The sequence below is a fragment of the Podarcis erhardii genome (assembly GCF_964252035.2).
Source record: "Podarcis erhardii genome assembly, chromosome: 15".
NCBI lineage: Eukaryota > Metazoa > Chordata > Lepidosauria > Squamata > Lacertidae > Podarcis > Podarcis erhardii.
The window spans coordinates 3,249,252-3,267,107 of record NC_138505.1 but is presented as its reverse complement, the minus strand read 5'-3'; positions in this window follow the sequence as shown (position 1 = coordinate 3,267,107).

The window sequence follows — 17,856 nt, the reverse complement described above, 5'->3', positions numbered from 1 at the left end:
GAGATGTATTTTAAATAAAAGCACACATTCTACTCATGTAAAAACACGCTGATTCCCAGACCATCCGTGGGCCGGATTTAGAAGCTGATTAAGCCTGACCCAGCCCCCAGGCCTTAGCTTGCCTACCCATGATCTAACCAATTAAATTAACTGAATAAATCAACTGAAAAAGGATGGTTTCTTGTTGGTATTTTGAAAACTAATGGTTTGGATCCAGACCATGTTAGTTACACTGTATCAACGGAACCTGAATGAACTGCAACAAACATTTTGCATTTATTTCAATGGAACTTAACTGCAACTAAAGTCTTGATGCAACCCTATGGCCTCATAATTAAATATATGTGTACGCCTCTATGAGGCACTGGTCATAATCCCATACAGATTTGTACACCTTCATTCGCTCCCTAATGATTTCGGGAAGAACCACACCACACATTAAAAGCACACCTAACACACATTTAAAGCACTTGACTTCCCCCAAATACCGTAATCTTGGGAACTGTAGTTTAAGGGTCTTAGGAATTCTAGCTCTGTGAAAGGGACACGACAGCACCCAAGATACCTTGGAGAAAGTCATGTGTTTTAAATATGCACTGACCGTGCCTCAGATGTGTAGTGTGAATCTTCCCTTCCATGGGACAAGCATGCCTAACTGTGCACTGATTTGTGGGTATTGTACACTACTATTGTTACAAGAATTTAAGGTCTCAAATATATATTCAAATTAAATGTACAAGGCAAACACGTACATAAATACATAAACCACATGTCTGAAACAGTACAGGAAATAAAAAAAAATTCCTTCCAGTAGCACCTTAGAGACCAACTAAGTTTGTTATTGGTATGAGCTTTTGTGTGTATACACGCTTCTTCAGATACACTGAAACAGAAGTCACCAGACCCTTATATATAGTGGTATATACAGTGGTACCTCGGGTTAAGTATTTAATTCGTTCCGGAGGTCCGTTCTTAGCCTGAAATTGTTCTTAACCTGTTAAAGCTTTTGCAGATGACCTAGTTTTGACCCTGCAGGAGCCAGAATCTAGTACGAAAAGAGTATTACAATTGATTCAGGACTTTGGTCGGGTGGCGGGATTTAAATTAAACAAACAGAAAACCAAGGTGTTGGGAAAAAATTTGACAGACATAGAGTCAGAACGGTTTCAGAGAGAAACAGAACTAACTATGGTTAAAAAGGTAAAGTACCTAGGGGTAAATATAACAGCAAAAAATCTGAGTCTATTCAAGGATAACTATGAAAAATGTTGGTCTGAAATTAAGAGAGACTTGGATAGTTGGACAAAATTGAAGCTTTCTTTGTTAGGCCGAATTGCTGCTATTAAGATGAATGTATTGCCAAAAATGTTGTTTTTGTTTCAAACATTACAGATTGTGGACAAAACGGAGTGCTTCCGGAAGTGGCAGAAAGATATATCTAAATTTGTCTGGCAGGGCAAAAAGCCCAGAATTAAGTTTAAGATATTAACAGATGCGAAAGAAAGAGGGGGCTTTGCCCTGCCGGACTTAAAGTTGTACTATGAAGCCGCAGCTTTCTGCTGGCTAAAAGACTGGCTACTTCTCGAAGACACGGACGTACTGGACCTGGAAGGTTTTAACAATGCTTTTGGTTGGCATGCATACTTATGGTATGACAAAGTTAAGATCAATAAGGCCTTTAAGAACCATATTGTCAGGAAAGCAGTGTTTAATGTCTGGACAAAATATAAAGACTTATTGGAAAATAAAACTCCAAGGTGGCTTTCACCTCTGGAGGCTAAGGCCCGAAAAAGACCCAATATGGAGGCCAAATGGCCAAAATATTGGGAAATATTAGAAAAAGATGGAGACAATTGGAAATTGCAGAGTTTGGAGAAAATGAAGGATAAGGTGCGAGACTGGTTACATTATGCTCAGATTAAAGAAGTTTTTAAAAATGACAAAAAGTTAGGGTTCCAGGTGGAGAAATCGAAGTTAGAAACAGAATTGTTAGAACCAAAGACCAAGGTACTATCTAGAATGTATAACTTGCTGTTAAAATGGAATACACAAGACGAAATGGTTAAATCGGCTATGATAAAATGGGCACAGGACATTGGGCATAACATTATGTTTGAGGACTGGGAAAGGTTGTGGACCACTGGGCTGAACTTCACCGCATGTAATGCTCTGAAGGAAAATGTAATGAAAATGATATATAGATGGTACATGACCCCAGTTAAACTTGCCAAAATATACCATTCGTCTGATAATAAATGTTGGAAATGTAAAGAAAATGAAGGAACATTCTTTCACCTCTGGTGGACATGCCCTAAGGTGAAGGTCTTCTGGGAAATGATATATAATGAGCTGAAAAAGATATTTAAGTATACCTTCACTAAGAAACCAGAGGCCTTCCTTCTGGGTATTGTCGGCCAGAAGGTGTTAAAGAAGGACCGAACATTCTTTATGTATGCAACAACGACAGCAAGGATTCTCATCGCAAAAAACTGGAAAACTCAAGATCTACCCACACTGGAAGAGTGGCAGATGCAGCTGATGGACTATATGCAACTGGCCGAGATGACTGGCAGAATCCGTGATCTGGGAGAAGAGAAGATGGAGGAAGACTGGAAGAAATTTAAGATGTATCTACAAAAACATTGTAATCTGGCTGAATGTTAAGAAGGATGCTAGATTATAAAAAATCGGCCACCACTAAATTAGAATTAAAATTTGATGATAAGTGAGACTAAAGAAAATATAAAATTTTTTGGAAGAATTGCTAGATCATATTTGAATGACTGGACATGAGATTTGTAAACAAGTTGATAATTTGTTTGGAAAAAACTTTTAACGATGTAAATGGGAGCGGGAGACGTGAGGGAGTCCAAAGAAGTGATGAAACTATGTTTGTGACTGAAGTAAGATTGTTTATTATTTGTGCATTTATATTTAAAAACTTTAATAAATATTTATTAAAAAAAAAATGAAATTGTTCTTAACCTGAAGAACCACTTTAGCTAATGGTGCCTCCCGCTGCCGCCGCACCGCCAGAGCACGATTTCTGTTCTCATCCTGAAGCAAAGTTCTTAACCCGAGGTACTATTCTATTTCTGGATTAGCGGAGCCTGTAACTTGGGTTTGTTTGTTTTTTAAATGATATTTATTCAAATTTTCAAGCTACAAAAACATTAGAAACATAAAAAACAAAGAACAAAGGGAAACAAACAAAAACAGAAAAAAGAAAAAAGAAAAAAGGAAAAAGGAAAAAAAGTGTATAAATTCAAAGTAGCTTCATTTCATTATCTTGTGTCTTAGACCTCCTCATACCTCCCTTTTTGTATTCCAATTTAATCATTATTTCAGCAAATTCTTCCCATATTTATCAACAAAAAATAGTTTATCTTAACAATCTATGTCAAATTTATCAATATTTATCTTTACTTTCCAAACCATAAACTTTAAAATTTAAAATTTAAATTATATTTATACTTATTACCTTCAAGTCTTTCTACTAAAGCCAATTATTTCCTTTCCGCCACAATCTATTATTTCATTAATGTTACTTAGAAATAACCAAATATATAAAAGAAAGTTCTCTTCTAATTTTGTCCATCGTCCCTTTCTTCCTGGTTTCGGGTTGCATCCGTCCTTTCTTCCTGTTATGTACTGAGTCGAATAGGATCCAAACTGCAGCAGTCTGATTGGTCCTAGAACAATAGGATCCAAAAGGCAGCAGTCTGATTGGTCCTAGAACAATAGGATTCAGAATGCAGCAGTCTGATTGGTCCTAGAACAATGCAGCAGTATGATTGGTTGGCAGGAACCACCCAATCATGCTCCAGATTGAAGTGAATCCACAACCTGATTGGTTTACAGTACAATTCCGGAATTAGCCAATCATGTGCAGCCCATTGTGTAAATAATGTATATAAGGCAGATACTTTGAGGGGACTTTCATTCATTCCTCCTCACCACTATGAGCTGAATAAAGAGCATGAAATCACTTTGTGACTCCGAGTATATTTCACTGGCGACGAGGATGGGATCCCGCTGAGCTGACTGCCACACACAGCACCGCAGCACCGCCACCTGCCGCACCGCTGCCTCGCACCGTGTATCCAGGCTTCAGCTCCGGAACACAAGGAACTCAGAATGGCAACTGACAGCAACTTCTCGCCGTTCAACCCAGCATCTGGAGACTGGGAAGCGTACGCCTCCCGTTTCACCTTCCTCCTAGAAGCCAAAGGGGTCACCGATGATGAAGACGCCAAGAAGAGGGCAATATTCTTCAGCGTCTGCGGAGAGGAGACATTTGAAATCGCCCGGGCTCTCCTTGCGCCTGAAGACGTTGCTACTGTTCCATACAAAACAATAATGGAACAGCTGAAGGGGCACTTTTCGCCACAGCCCTCAGTGGTGGCTCGTCGAAATGCCTTCTACGCAAAGCGGCAAGCCCCTGGGGAAACCATAACTGGGTTTGTGACCTCTCTCCGCCAAGCCGCCCGGTTCTGCAACTTCTCAGAGCTGGAGAACATGCTTCGTGACCGCCTCGTCGGTGGCCTGAGGGATGAGAAGCTGCAACGACGCCTCTACGCTAAGAAGAACCTAACGTTCCAGGTCGCTCTGGAGGAGGCCCTGGCAACGGAAGCTGCCGAGAGGTCGACACAAGAGGCACGGCCGAGCCAGCCGTCCCAACCGAGGGTCCACCATGAAGACCTCACCGACGACTCAGGATCTGACAGGGAGGAGGTGCACCGAGTACAGCAGCGCACTCAAGCAGCCCACATACCACAGCTGCCTCGACGAGAAGGAGGGAACTGCGCAAGCTGTGGAGAAAGTCATGAGAGGAGGACCTGCCGTTTCCGCAATGCAGAGTGCAGACAGTGCAGAAAATCGGGACACATCGCCCGGGTGTGTCGGGCTCGGCCCACCCGACACCAGGCATCAGACGACCAATCCAAGAACCCCAGGTCCCGGGGCCCAACGCACCAAGGCAACTCGACAGAGCTCACGGACTTCCAGGTATACCAGTTGCCCCACCCCAACATAGAGAAAATTTATGTAGAGGTACAGATAGAGGGGGCCCCATGCCGCATGGAGCTTGACACGGGTTCAACTCTATCCATAATCTCGGCAAGGACCTTAAGGAAACTGTGTCCTACTGGGGGTCCCAAACTCAGGCCGGCCCCATTCACCCTCCGGGACTTCCAGAAACGTAAGGTCCCCACAATGGGGGTGGGGACCTTCAGGGTGCAATACCGAGGGCGGACGCGGCAACTGGACTTGCTTGTGGTCAAGGGCCCCTACATTAGCTTACTGGGATTGGCATGGTTTGGACCACTGGGGCTAGCTGTCACCGGGGTGAACCACACTAGCTTACAAGTGGACGTGGACGCCATATGCAAGGAATTTCCAGGGGTTTTCGATGGGAAATTGGGACAGTATACGGGCCCCCCCATTGCTCTACAGCTTGACCCCGCAGTACGACCAGTCAGGCTCAAGGCCCGCCGGGTCCCGTTCGCTCTGAAACCCCGTATAGACGAGGAATTGGACCGGCTCGTGGAGCAAGGAGTGCTGGAACCGGTACCTAATGCCCCCTGGGAAACCCCAATCGTCACACCTGTCAAGCCTAATGGCTCAGTCCGCATCTGCGCAGACTACAAATGTACCATAAACAAGGCCCTCACGGCCCATGCATACCCAGTGCCAGTGGTCAGCCATGTCCTTGCCACCCTGGCTGGGTCGAAAATTTTTGGCAAGCTGGACTTGGCCCAAGCATATCAACAGCTGCCAGTAGATGAGGCAACAGCAGAGGCACAGACGATTGTGACGCACAGAGGAGCATTCAGGGTAAAGCGGCTGCAATTCGGTGTCAGCGTGGCACCAGGCATATTCCAGAATCTAATGGACTCTCTCCTTAAAGGGATTCCTGGCGTCACCCCCTTCTTCGATGATGTGTTGATTGCCGGGCCCACACCAGAGGAGTTTGAGGACCGCCTCCGCACCGTTCTGCACCGTTTCCAGACAGCGGGTCTCAAGGTAAAGCGGGAAAAATGTCTACTAGGAGTGCCCCAGGTGGACTTTCTGGGATTCATGGTGGACGCAGAAGGGGTCCACCCGACTGGGGACAAGGTACGGGCCATTTGTGATGCCCCAGCGCCCAGGAACAAGACTGAACTTCAGGCCTTCTTGGGACTATTGAACTTTTACCATTCCTTCCTTCCCCACAAGGCGGCGGTAGCGGAGCCCCTACACAGACTCCTGGACAAGCGGGCCCCTTGGGTGTGGGGCCATCGCCAGGAGGCCGCATTCCAGGCAGTCAAGGACTTGCTTGTCTCAAACTCGGTCTTGGCACACTTCGACGAGAGGCTGCCGGTGGTGCTAGCATGCGACGCCTCACCCTATGGCATTGGCGCTGTCCTGGGACACCAACTCCCAGATGGAAGAGAGGTACCGGTGGCATACTTTTCCCAGACACTCAACGCAACCGAGCGGAACTACTCACAAATCGACAAGGAGGGCCTGGCAATCGTGAAGGGAGTAAAAAAATTCCATGATTTCTTGTATGGGCGGCCCTTCACCGTGGTGACTGACCACAAACCGTTGCTTGGCTTGTTTGCCCCCGAAAAGCAGACCCCCCAAGTGCTGTCTCCTCGTGTCCTCAGGTGGTCAATTTTCCTTGCCAGCTACCAGTATGCACTGATTCACCGCCCTGGGAAGGCGATGGGCCATGCGGACGCCCTCAGCAGGCTACCACTACCAGAAACAGGCCCCGACCCGGCACCTGCACAAGAGGTTATGAGCCTGGAGCTGCTTCCCGACCGCCCCATTCAGGCACAAGAAGTTGCACACCATTCCAAGAAAGATAGGGTCATCTCCCGGGTCCTGGACTGGGTGTGGAGGGGATGGCCCAGCAGCAGCCCCGGGCCAGAATTCGCCAGCTACACAACCCGCAAACATGAACTGTCGGCCCACAAGGGGTGCCTGTTATGGGGAAGCAGGGTCGTTGTTCCCCAGCCCCTCCGCAAAAGGGTCCTCACAGCCCTACACGAGACACACCCAGGGGTAGTAAGAATGAAGGCCCTTGCCAGGAGTTATGTGTGGTGGCCGGGGATCGACGGAGAGATAGAGGCCTGGGTCAAACACTGCCAGGCCTGCCAAGAATCCCGCCCAGATCCCCCAAGGGCCCCAGTCCAGTCCTGGGAGTCTGCCCGAGCACCATGGTCACGCCTGCATGTGGACTTCGCTGGCCCCTTTCAGGGGAAAACATTCTTCATAGTGGTGGACTCCTACACCAAATGGCTGGAAGTCGCACTGGTACCATCCACTTCTACATCCGCAGCCATCCGGGTACTACGCAGGCTGTTTGCAACGCACGGGCTCCCTGACACTCTCGTCTCAGACAACGGGACTGCATTTACGTCAGGAGAATTCCAAACCTTCACAGCGCAGAACGCCATCCGCCACATCCGTTCGGCGCCATTCCACCCTGCCACCAATGGCCAAGCAGAACGCATGGTGCGGACCACCAAGGACACCCTTCGCCGCATGACGCAAGGGGATTGGGAGTACCGCCTTGCCACATTCCTTCTAGCACAGCACAGCACCCCCAGCTCAACGACTGGCCGGAGCCCCGCTGAACTACTAATGGGTCGGCGCCTTGCAATCAGATTGGACCGCCTTCACCCCGATAGAGCTCAGGATGAGGTAGGGGTGGGGGAAGGCAGGAACCCCCGGACCTTCGAGGCCCAGGACCCAGTGTACGCAAAGAATTTTGGGGCAGGCCCTGCATGGGTACCCGCCACAGTCACCAGGGTCACTGGCCCCGTGTCGTACGAGGTGCTAACGGATGGGGGGCAATGCTGGCGCCGCCACTGTGACCAGATACGGCGACGATTCCCGGGAGAAAAACAGGTCAGAGGAGTCCCAGGGGAACAGTGGGGCAGTGAGGCCCATAGAGCAGCAGGGGCCAGCAGGAGAGGCAGAACCAGTAAATACAGAGAGGTCCCGGGAGGCCGAAAGGACACCGGAACCAGAACCACGACTGAGCGAGCCGGTTGCGCCAGACCAAACAGCCCCATCACAGCCAGCATCCTTGGAACACGAGCCAGAACCAGAACCCCGGACCAGGGAACACCCCAGGCCGCAACGCACACGTAGGCCGCCAGCGTACCTTGAGGACTATGAATGCGACCTTCCGGGCAGGACTGGAACTTAGAGGGGAGGGGTGTTATGTACTGAGTCGAATAGGATCCAAACTGCAGCAGTCTGATTGGTCCTAGAACAATAGGATCCAAAAGGCAGCAGTCTGATTGGTCCTAGAACAATAGGATTCAGAATGCAGCAGTCTGATTGGTCCTAGAACAATGCAGCAGTATGATTGGTTGGCAGGAACCACCCAATCATGCTCCAGATTGAAGTGAATCCACAACCTGATTGGTTTACAGTACAATTCCGGAATTAGCCAATCATGTGCAGCCCATTGTGTAAATAATGTATATAAGGCAGATACTTTGAGGGGACTTTCATTCATTCCTCCTCACCACTATGAGCTGAATAAAGAGCATGAAATCACTTTGCGACTCCGAGTATATTTCACTTCCCTTTAAGTCTTAACTTTCAGTCCGGTGTTCTAATGTCTGAGGCTCTCAAGTCACTTCCATGCCACCTCTGCTGATTTTCTTGATCCTGGTTGTAATGCGACGCTTCCTTGTCCCTTGTTGAAGTCTTTCGTGCTTTCTTCCCCTTCTCCTTGGGGAGTAGATCTCTGGGAAGTTCCATACAGTCATAATCTCCGTTTTCATTTGTCAGGTTGTTCCATTCCCCCCAGTTCCACTCCCCATTACTGGTTTTGTAATCCAAACAACAGTTGCTCCAAAAGTAACTTGAAGCATATGTAACTTGAAGCATATGTAACCCAAGGTACCACTGTATTACTCAGAAGGGTGATTGGCTGATAGGTGTGGTAAACCTGTTGACGACTGTTAATGACTGCAGTTGGCCTTACAGGAAAAAACAAGGGGTGAGATGTATAATGAGATAAGAATCCAATGTCTCTATTCAGACCAGGTCTCTCCATGGTTTTAAGTTTGGTAAGGTAAAAGGTAAAGGTAAAGGTACCCCTGCCCGTACGGGCCAGTCGTGTCCGACTCTAGGGTTGTGCGCTCATCTCACTCTAGAGGCCGGGAGCCAGCGCCGTCCGAAGACACTTCCGGGTCACGTGGCCAGCGTGACGAAGCTGCTCTGGTGAACCGGAACCAGAGCAGCACACGGAACGCCGTTTACCTTCCCGCTATAAAGCGGTACCTATTTATCTACTTGCACTTAGGGGTGCTTTTGAACTGCTAGGTGGGCAAGAGCTGGGACCGAACGACGGGAGCTCACCCCGTCGCGGGGATTCGAACCGCCGACCATACAATCGGCAAGTCCTAGGCGCTGAGGTTTTACCCACAGTGCCACCCGTGTCCCTTTGTTTGGTAATAAGTTGCAATTCAGCAACTTCTCTTTCCAGTCTATTTCTGAAATTCTTTTGTAATAAGACAGCTACTTTGAGATCTTGTATAGAATGTCCTGGGAGACTGAAGTGTTTTCCTAGCGGTTTCTGTGTCTTGTGATTCCTGATATCAGAACTCTCCCAAACTGACCAAATGTTTCTCTGCAAGGAGGGAAGAACTGAAAAAAACCTCCCCATTGTCTCTGTGCTCACAAATCCTGCCTAAAGGGCACATTTCAGGTGTGAATAGGGTGAGCCTGTGACCTGAATTCAGGAATTAAGTAGTTATATCAACAAAAGGGGACGCGGGTGGCGCTGTGGGTTAAACCACAGAGCCTAGGACTTGCCGATCAGAAGGTCAGCGGTTCGAATCCCTGCGACGGGGTGAGCTCCCGTTGCTTGGTCCCTGCTCCTGCCAACCTAGCAGTTTGAAAGCACGTCAAAGTGCAAGTAGATAAGTAGGTACCACTCCAGTGGGTGTTTCTGTGCGCTGCTCTGGTTCGCCAGAAGCAGCTTAGTCATGCTGGCCACATGACCTGGAAGCTGTATGCCGGCTCCCTCGGCCAATAAAGCGAGATGAGCGCCGCAACCCCAGAGTCGGTCATGACTGGACCTAATGGTCAGGGGTCCCTTTACCTTTATCAATAAAAGAGTGGCCAAAATCCAGATAATGCAAGCAGGTAACCTGCCAGACAGGAGATAAACAACACACTCAGGATTCTGTTTTAGACAGCCCCCTGTGACGTATGTATGATGTTTCTGGGGGTGGTCTTGGACTCCAGGGTGGGCAATTCCAAAAGTCTATATAAGGGCGGAAACACCTTTGTTCTGGGTCATCCTCCTTTCCTGCATGTGAGGGGAGCACCCTGTTGCAACAGTTCAATAAAGATCAGGCTTACGAGCTGCTTTGCTTCTCAATATTCTCTGGTTGGCCTCTGTTATTTTCTCCGACCAATGGAGAACTTGCAAAGGACTCTATAAAGGCTCTTGTATACCCCATAAAGGAATAAGGGCAGATTTTGTTTACGACACTAGTTGATACCGTAGAAGAAAATGCCTGGCTTAAATGTTTCCGACAAATAACATCAACATTATTAAAATTCTGTGAATGGGATTTATTTGCCTAGACTTCATGAACCTGAAAGATGTGTCATAATGCTTTAGTCATATGTGAGAATAAAAACATGATTTGTGTTTCATGTAATTAAGTTTAAAAACATTAATTATGACTGTATTATGCCTTAAAGTGGTAAGTGAACACACTACTTGTTAGGCCCGCAGTGATCTCCAGCATCAAACAGAAATCATATGACTCACACATACTCTTCTCTCTAAAAAAAAGAAAGTTCTGTCACTTTGTAAGTATTCCCAGACATTGCTCTTTTGTTCTGCCACTTTTCCCTCTAGATGCTGTTGGAGTCGACTCCAGCTCCTTCAAGCCCCAACCAGTGTGGCCAGTGATCCTGGGTGATGGGAATCCAAAAACACCTGGAGGGTCACAAATTACCGTATTGGCCTGAATATAAGCCTCACTTTCCCCCCAAAATTCCGACCGTGAAAAGTTAAAGTGTGGCTTATATTCACGACATTACAGTATGCAGCCAGGAGCGTGGGGCAAACAGCGCCAGGAGTGCGCAAAGCGGTGCCCACCCCATGCATAGTCCCACATCCTCTCCCCCAAGGCCGGGAAGGGAGAGAGCGAGGAAGGGGAAAGGTTGCCGCCAATGCAGCGTAACTCCTCCTCCCACCCAGTATGCAGCCAGGAGCAGCGACGAATAGAGTGGCTTATATTTGGGTATTTTTTCTTTTTTTCTCCCCCCCCTCCAATTTTAAAGGTGTGGCTTATATTCAGGTGCGGCTTATATTCGGGCCAATATGGTAGCTACCCCTGCTCCAGAAGTTTGTACTCCTGTTACTATGAGTGTGGGTACACCATAACATTTTATTGTACAGTAGATCCTACACATTTGCTCCATTTGCAAGCTCAGCTGATCGAGGGCTGACAGTCACCCCAAAATAAGGCATGGTATGTTTTTTGCTGTAACCCACCCTGAGACCTCATGGTGAAAAATGGGGAAGAAATTCAATCAATCAATCAATCAATCAATCAATCAATCAAAGTGTCAGTCAGTCAATCAGTTCCAGAGATCTTTCATTTTCAGCAGACATTGCATCATCAATGATGAGCAGGCAGCAGCACTAACTAAATACATTTATATTTCATGATGGCTGCAGTTATTTCATATGGTTGCAGTTTACAATTAGGCATGCTTACGGCTGTTACCTTCCCAACTAGAAGCTAGTAGATCCATATGTTGAATAGGTAAATTGACTTTACAGTGGTGCCTCGCAAGACGAAATTAATCCGTTCCGCGATTCTCTTCGTCTAGCAGTTTTTTCGTCTTGCGAAGCAAGCCCATTGACGGCTTAGCGGCTTAGCGCTATTAGTGGCTTAGCGGCTTTTAACGGCTTTTAGCGGCTTAGCGGATCAGCTAATAAGCGGCTTAGCGGCTTAGAAAAAGGGGGAGAGGAAAAAACCCCTGCAGGAACTCGCAAGACATTTTCGTCTTGCGAAGCAAGCCCATAGGGAAATTTGTTTTGCGAAGCGCCTCCAAAACGGAAAACCCTTTCGTCTAGCAGGTTTTCCGTCTTGCGAGGCGTTCGTCTTGCGGGGTACCACTGTACTGGCCTCGGTCTAGTATATCTGAAGGAGCATCTCCACCCCCATCGTTCAGCCCAGACACTGAGGTCCAGCTCCGAGGGCCTTCTGGCAGTTCCCTCCCTGTGAGAAGCCAAGTTACAGGGAACCAGGCAGAGGGCCTTCTCGGTAGTGGCGCCTGCCCTGTGGAACGCCCTCCAACCACATGTCAAAGAGAAAAACAACTACCAGACTTTTAGAAGACATCTGAAGGCAGCCCTGTTTAGGGAAGCTTTTAATGTTTGATGCATTACTGTATTTTAATATTTTATTGGAAGCTGCCCAGAATGGCTGGGGAAGCCCAGCCAGATGGGCGGGGTATAAATAATAAATTATTAGTAGTAGTATTACTAGCACAAATACAAGATGGGTGACACCTGGCTTGAGAGTAGTACATGTGAAAAGGATCTAGGAGTCTTGGTTGACCACAAACTTGACATAGGCCAGCAGTGTGACGCAGCAGCTTAAAAAGCCAAAGCAATTCTGGGCTGCATCAATAGGAGTATAGCATCTAGATCAAGGGAAGTAATAGTGCCACTGTATTCTGCTCTGGTCAGACCTCACCTGGAGTACTGTGTCCAGTTCTGGGCGCCACAGTTCAAGAAGGACACTGACAAACTGGAATGTGTCCAGAGGAGGGCAACCAAAATGGTCAAAGGCCTGGAAACGATGCCTTATGAGGAACGGCTAAGGGAGCTGGGCATGTTTAGCCTGGAGAAGAGGAGGTTAAGGGGTGATATGATAGCCATGTTCAAATATATAAAAGGATGTCACATAGAGGAGGGAGAAAGGTTGTTTTCTGCTGCTCCAGAGAAGCGGACACGGAGCAATGGTTCCAAACTACAAGAAAAAAGATTCCATTTAAACATTAGGAAGAACTTCCTGACAGTAAGAGCTGTTCGACAGTGGAATTTGCTGCCAAGGAGTGTGGTGGAGTCTCCTTCTTTGGAGGTCTTTAAGCAGAGGCTTGACAACCATATGTCAGGAGTGCTCTGATGGTGTTTCCTGCTTGGCAGGGGGTCAGACTCGATGGCCCTTGGGGTCTCTTCCAACTCTAGGATTCTATGATTCTATGATTCTACTTTCAGTAAAATGTATTTTATAGCTGAGACCACACTCCCCACTGATTTCAGACAGAGACAAACACAACTAACTGTGCTCTCTCTAGACCAGTCTAGACCAGGAGGTGGCAACCTGTGTCCTTCCAGATGTTGCTGAACTACAACTCGCATCACCCTTGACTGTTGGCCATGCTTTTTGGGGCTGATGGGAGTCCAATAATATATGGAGGACAATGTTAGCCAAACCAGGTCTATACTATGGTCTACTGTTTCACTTTAGATTTTAGTTATATGTTACTTTAACGTACTGTGAGGCATTTCCTCCCCCAGGAGCTTCACATGGGCCCCTTTCCTATGACTTCTAAATGTTTCTAAAGGCAGCCCTGTTCAGGGAAGTTTTTAATCTGTGATATTTTAGTGTATTTCTGGTTTTTATGGAAGCCGCCCAGAGTGGCTGGGGAAACCCAGCCAGATGGGCGGGGTACAAATAATAAATTATTATTATTATTATTATTATTATTATTATTATTATTATGTGTGTTTGTTTGTTTTTTAATCCACCAAGCTATTAATTGATTTTATTGCTGGCACCCTATTCAATTTTATCTTATGCCGTTGTTGTTATTTGTTTAGCCAATCATAAGCTGCATCATGAGGGTTTCTCCTAAAAGTCAGGGCATATAATAATAATAATTAATAATAATAATAATAATATATCATTTATACTCCGCCCATCTGGCTGGGCTTCCCCAGCCACTCTGGACGGCTTCCAGCAAAACACTAAAATTCAGTAATGCATCAAACATTAAAAGCTTCCCTAAACAGGGCTGCCTTCAGATGTCTTCTAAATAAAAGGTGAAAGATTTATACGATCTGAAGAGAAACCAGAGTATATATGTCAGATGTCTTCTAAATAAATATAAATAAACATTACTACATCATCACCCTCATTATTATCACAACCAATACCATGAAGAAGGTCTGCCAGGCCTGCGTGTTGAGCTCACTGCTTTATGGAACTGAGTCATGGGCAAAGCACATGAACCCCGCCGTGTGGGAATCCCTTGCAGGTGATCGCAGTGCCTGACAGGTTGTGTAGCTGCAACAGTGGCCAGAGGAGGGATGAGCACTGGGAGGAGGGCAGAGAGAAGAAACGCCGTGGGGCATCTGCAGCAGCACAAATGGGCCCCTTCATCTGCCCTGTCGGCAATAAAACATCTCTCTCCCGCATTGGTCCCTACGGCCACGGCAGGCGCTGCAACTCTCCAACAGTTTGACTTGCCTCCAAAGGTGCACTTTTGCATTCCCTCCCGAGACGGACGGATATCAGAAACAATATCACTTTCATAAATATTGTTATCTCACCAGAAGCATTCAGGAACAAAGGTTGTTGTTGTTGTTGTTGTTAAACTAAATAAATCTGTTACCCACTATAGGATATATAAATTTGGGGAATCATTTCAATAGTCAAAGCCTTCAGCTATGGGTAGCTTATTTTAATTAATTAAAGAAATTTTAAATTAATTAGCTGGAAAAGTTTTTAAATTCTCTGCCCCCCTGTTACCAAAGGGCAGTTTTCAACTTAAGCCAATAGATAAATATAAATTAATTGTAAAATTCTGTATGATATTATTTGCTTCTGTGCGTTGTTAACAATGATTTTAATTGACGCACATTACAGGATACTGTTTTCTCTGAGGCCTGTCAGGCAAAATGTTTTTAAAATAAATTTTTTATGTGTGTAACAGGGAACATATTTTGCATAACTAGCACAATGCTATCATTTTGATGGATGTGGTATGTGAGACGCCTTATGTGACACCATCTATTAAGAATCAAGACTGCCCCTTCATTTAATAATAATAATAATAAATTTTATTTATATCCCGCCCTCTCCAGCCGAAGCCGGGCTCAGGGCGGCTAACAACAATAAAACAGTACAAAAGTACAGCATAAACAACACTCTAAAATCATTCATTATAAAATTAATTAATTCAAGCCACTGGCAGCCATTGGGCCAGAGCTCCGCAAAGATTGCCGAGGGAGGGAGTCAGGCTGTGCCCTGGCCAAAGGCCTGGTGGAACAGCTCTGTCTTGCAGGCCCTGCGGAAAGATGTCAAGTCCCGCAGGGCCCTGGTCTCTTGGGACAGAGTGTTCCACCAGATCGGAGCCACAGCCGAAAAAGCCCTGGCTCTAGTTGAGGCCAGCCTAACTTCTCTGTGGCCTGGGACCTTCAAGATGTTTTTATTTGAAGACCGTAAGTTTCTCTGTGGGGCATACCAGGAGAGGCTGTCCCGTAGGTACGAGGGTCCTAGGCCGTATAGGGCTTTAAAGGTTAAAACCAGCACCTTAAACCTGATCCTGTACTCCACCGGGAGCCAGTGCAGCACCGGGTGAATGTGGTCTCGCAGCGAAGACCTCGTAAGGAGTCTCGCTGCAGCATTCTGCACCCGCTGGAGTTTCTGGGTCAGTCTCAAGGGCAGCCCCACGTAGAGCGAGTTACAATAATCCAGTCTGGAGGTGACCATTGCGTGGATCACAGTGGCTAGGTCAGGGCGAGAGAGGTAAGGAGCCAACTGCTTAGCTTGGCGGAGATGGAAAAATGCCGCCTTTGTTATAGCTGCAATCTGCGCCTCTATGGAAAGGGAGGTGTTGAAGATTACACCCAAACTCTTAACGGACGGTGCTGGCACTAATTGCGCCCCCGCAAGAGATGTGAGTTGCCCCCCCAATCCCATATCGTCCCGTTCCAGCCACAGGACTTCTGTCTTTGAAGCATTTAGCTTCAACCGGCTCCCACGTAACCATCCAGCCACAGCTTCCAAACATCTGGTCAGTGTGTCTGGGGCCGAGTCAGGATGGCCATCCATCAACAGATAGAGTTGGATGTCATCGGCATACTGATGGCAACCCAGCCCAAAACTCCGTACAAGCTGGGCGAGGGGGCGCATAAAGATGTTGAAAAGCATCGGGGAGAGTATCGCACCCTGAGGTACTCCACACACCAAGGAGTGGCGCGATGACAATTCCCCCCCAAGCACCACCCTCTGTCCCTGACCAGAGAGAAACGAGCACAGCCATTGAAGGACTGTGCCCTGGATCCCCACATCGGCAAGGCGGTGGTCCAGGAGTTCGTGATCGACCATGTTGAAGGCTGCTGACAGGTCTAGAAGAATTGGCAGCCCCGACCCGCCTCGATCCAGCTGTCTACGAAGATCATCTGTTAGGGCAACCAGAGCCGTCTCGGTCCCACGACCAGCGCGGAAGCCGGACTGGAATGGATCCAGAACCGATGTTTCATCCAGAAACCCACCAAGCTGTTCAGCAACCGCTCTCTCAGTCACCTTACCCAGGATCGGAAGATTCGAAACCGGGCGGTAATTGGATAGATCTAAAGGATCTAATGATGTTTTCTTTAAGAGCGGGCGCACCACTGCCTCCTTCAGTTCCCCTGGGAATGTCCCCGTGCCAAGGGACAAATTGATGATACCCCCCAGGAGGGCCCGCACCTTGTCTGGACACGCTCTAATCAGCCAAGACGGGCACAGGTCGAGAGGACAGGTGGTGGGCTTTCCAGCTCAGAGGAGTCTGTCCACATCGGCTGGGGCTATCCGGTCGAAGTGGTCCAATACTGGACCCGAGGACAGTCGAGGGGCCTCCAGTTCCTTTATTGTATCCAAACTGGCAGGGAGGTCATGGCGGAGCAACAAGACCTTCTCCGCAAAAAAGCTCGCAAATGCTTCACAGATGTGTGTCAAATTGTTACTTAAATTTGGCTGTCCCTCAAGGGACGTTAAAGACCTGATTATACTAAATAACTGCACCGGGTGAGAGCTAGCGGAGGCAATGGAGGCCGAGAAGTAGGACTTCTTAGCGGCCTTCACTGCCATCTCATAGGTTTTCATAAAAGCCCTATAAGATGTTCTTGAGGCTCCGTCACGGGCACCCCGCCATACTCGCTCTAGCCGTCTGAGGTCCCGCTTCATTTTCCGGAGCTCCTCGGTAAACCAGGGAGCCCGGTTTCTGCGGGGTCGCAGAGGGCGCTTAGGTGCGATCTCATTGATGGCTGCCAGGAGCTGGGTATTCCAACCCTCAACAAGCTCAGTCAATGAGTCGCCAGGGGGAGCAAGGTCCCGCAAGGCTTGGTGGAATCTATCAGGGTCCATCAGCCTCTGCGGGCGAGCCCAAATCGGCTCACCACCTAAGCAGGGTGGGGGTGGAAAGTCAATCCTGGCTTTCAGAGCGTAGTGATCAGACCATGGCACCTTCATCGAAGGAGACATGATCACATCTATACCTACGCCAAAGATCAAATCCAGCGTGGGGCCCGAAACAAACTGGGAGAGCCTTAGTGTCACCATGGAAGACACCAGGTCCAGAGCCTGTGAGGAGGGAGCGGCATCAGCATGGATGTTGAAGTCCCCCAATACCAATAGGTTAGGGAGCTCCAAGGCCCAGCCGGCCACCGCCTCCAATAGGCCTGACAGGGTGGCTGCTGGTGCACTAGGTGGCCGGTACACCAGCCAGACAGCCAAGCTCTCCTCGGAGCCCCACACTAGGCCAACACATTCAATGCCAGGGATCGATGGCGATGGTAGAGCCCTGAAAGAACAATCTTCC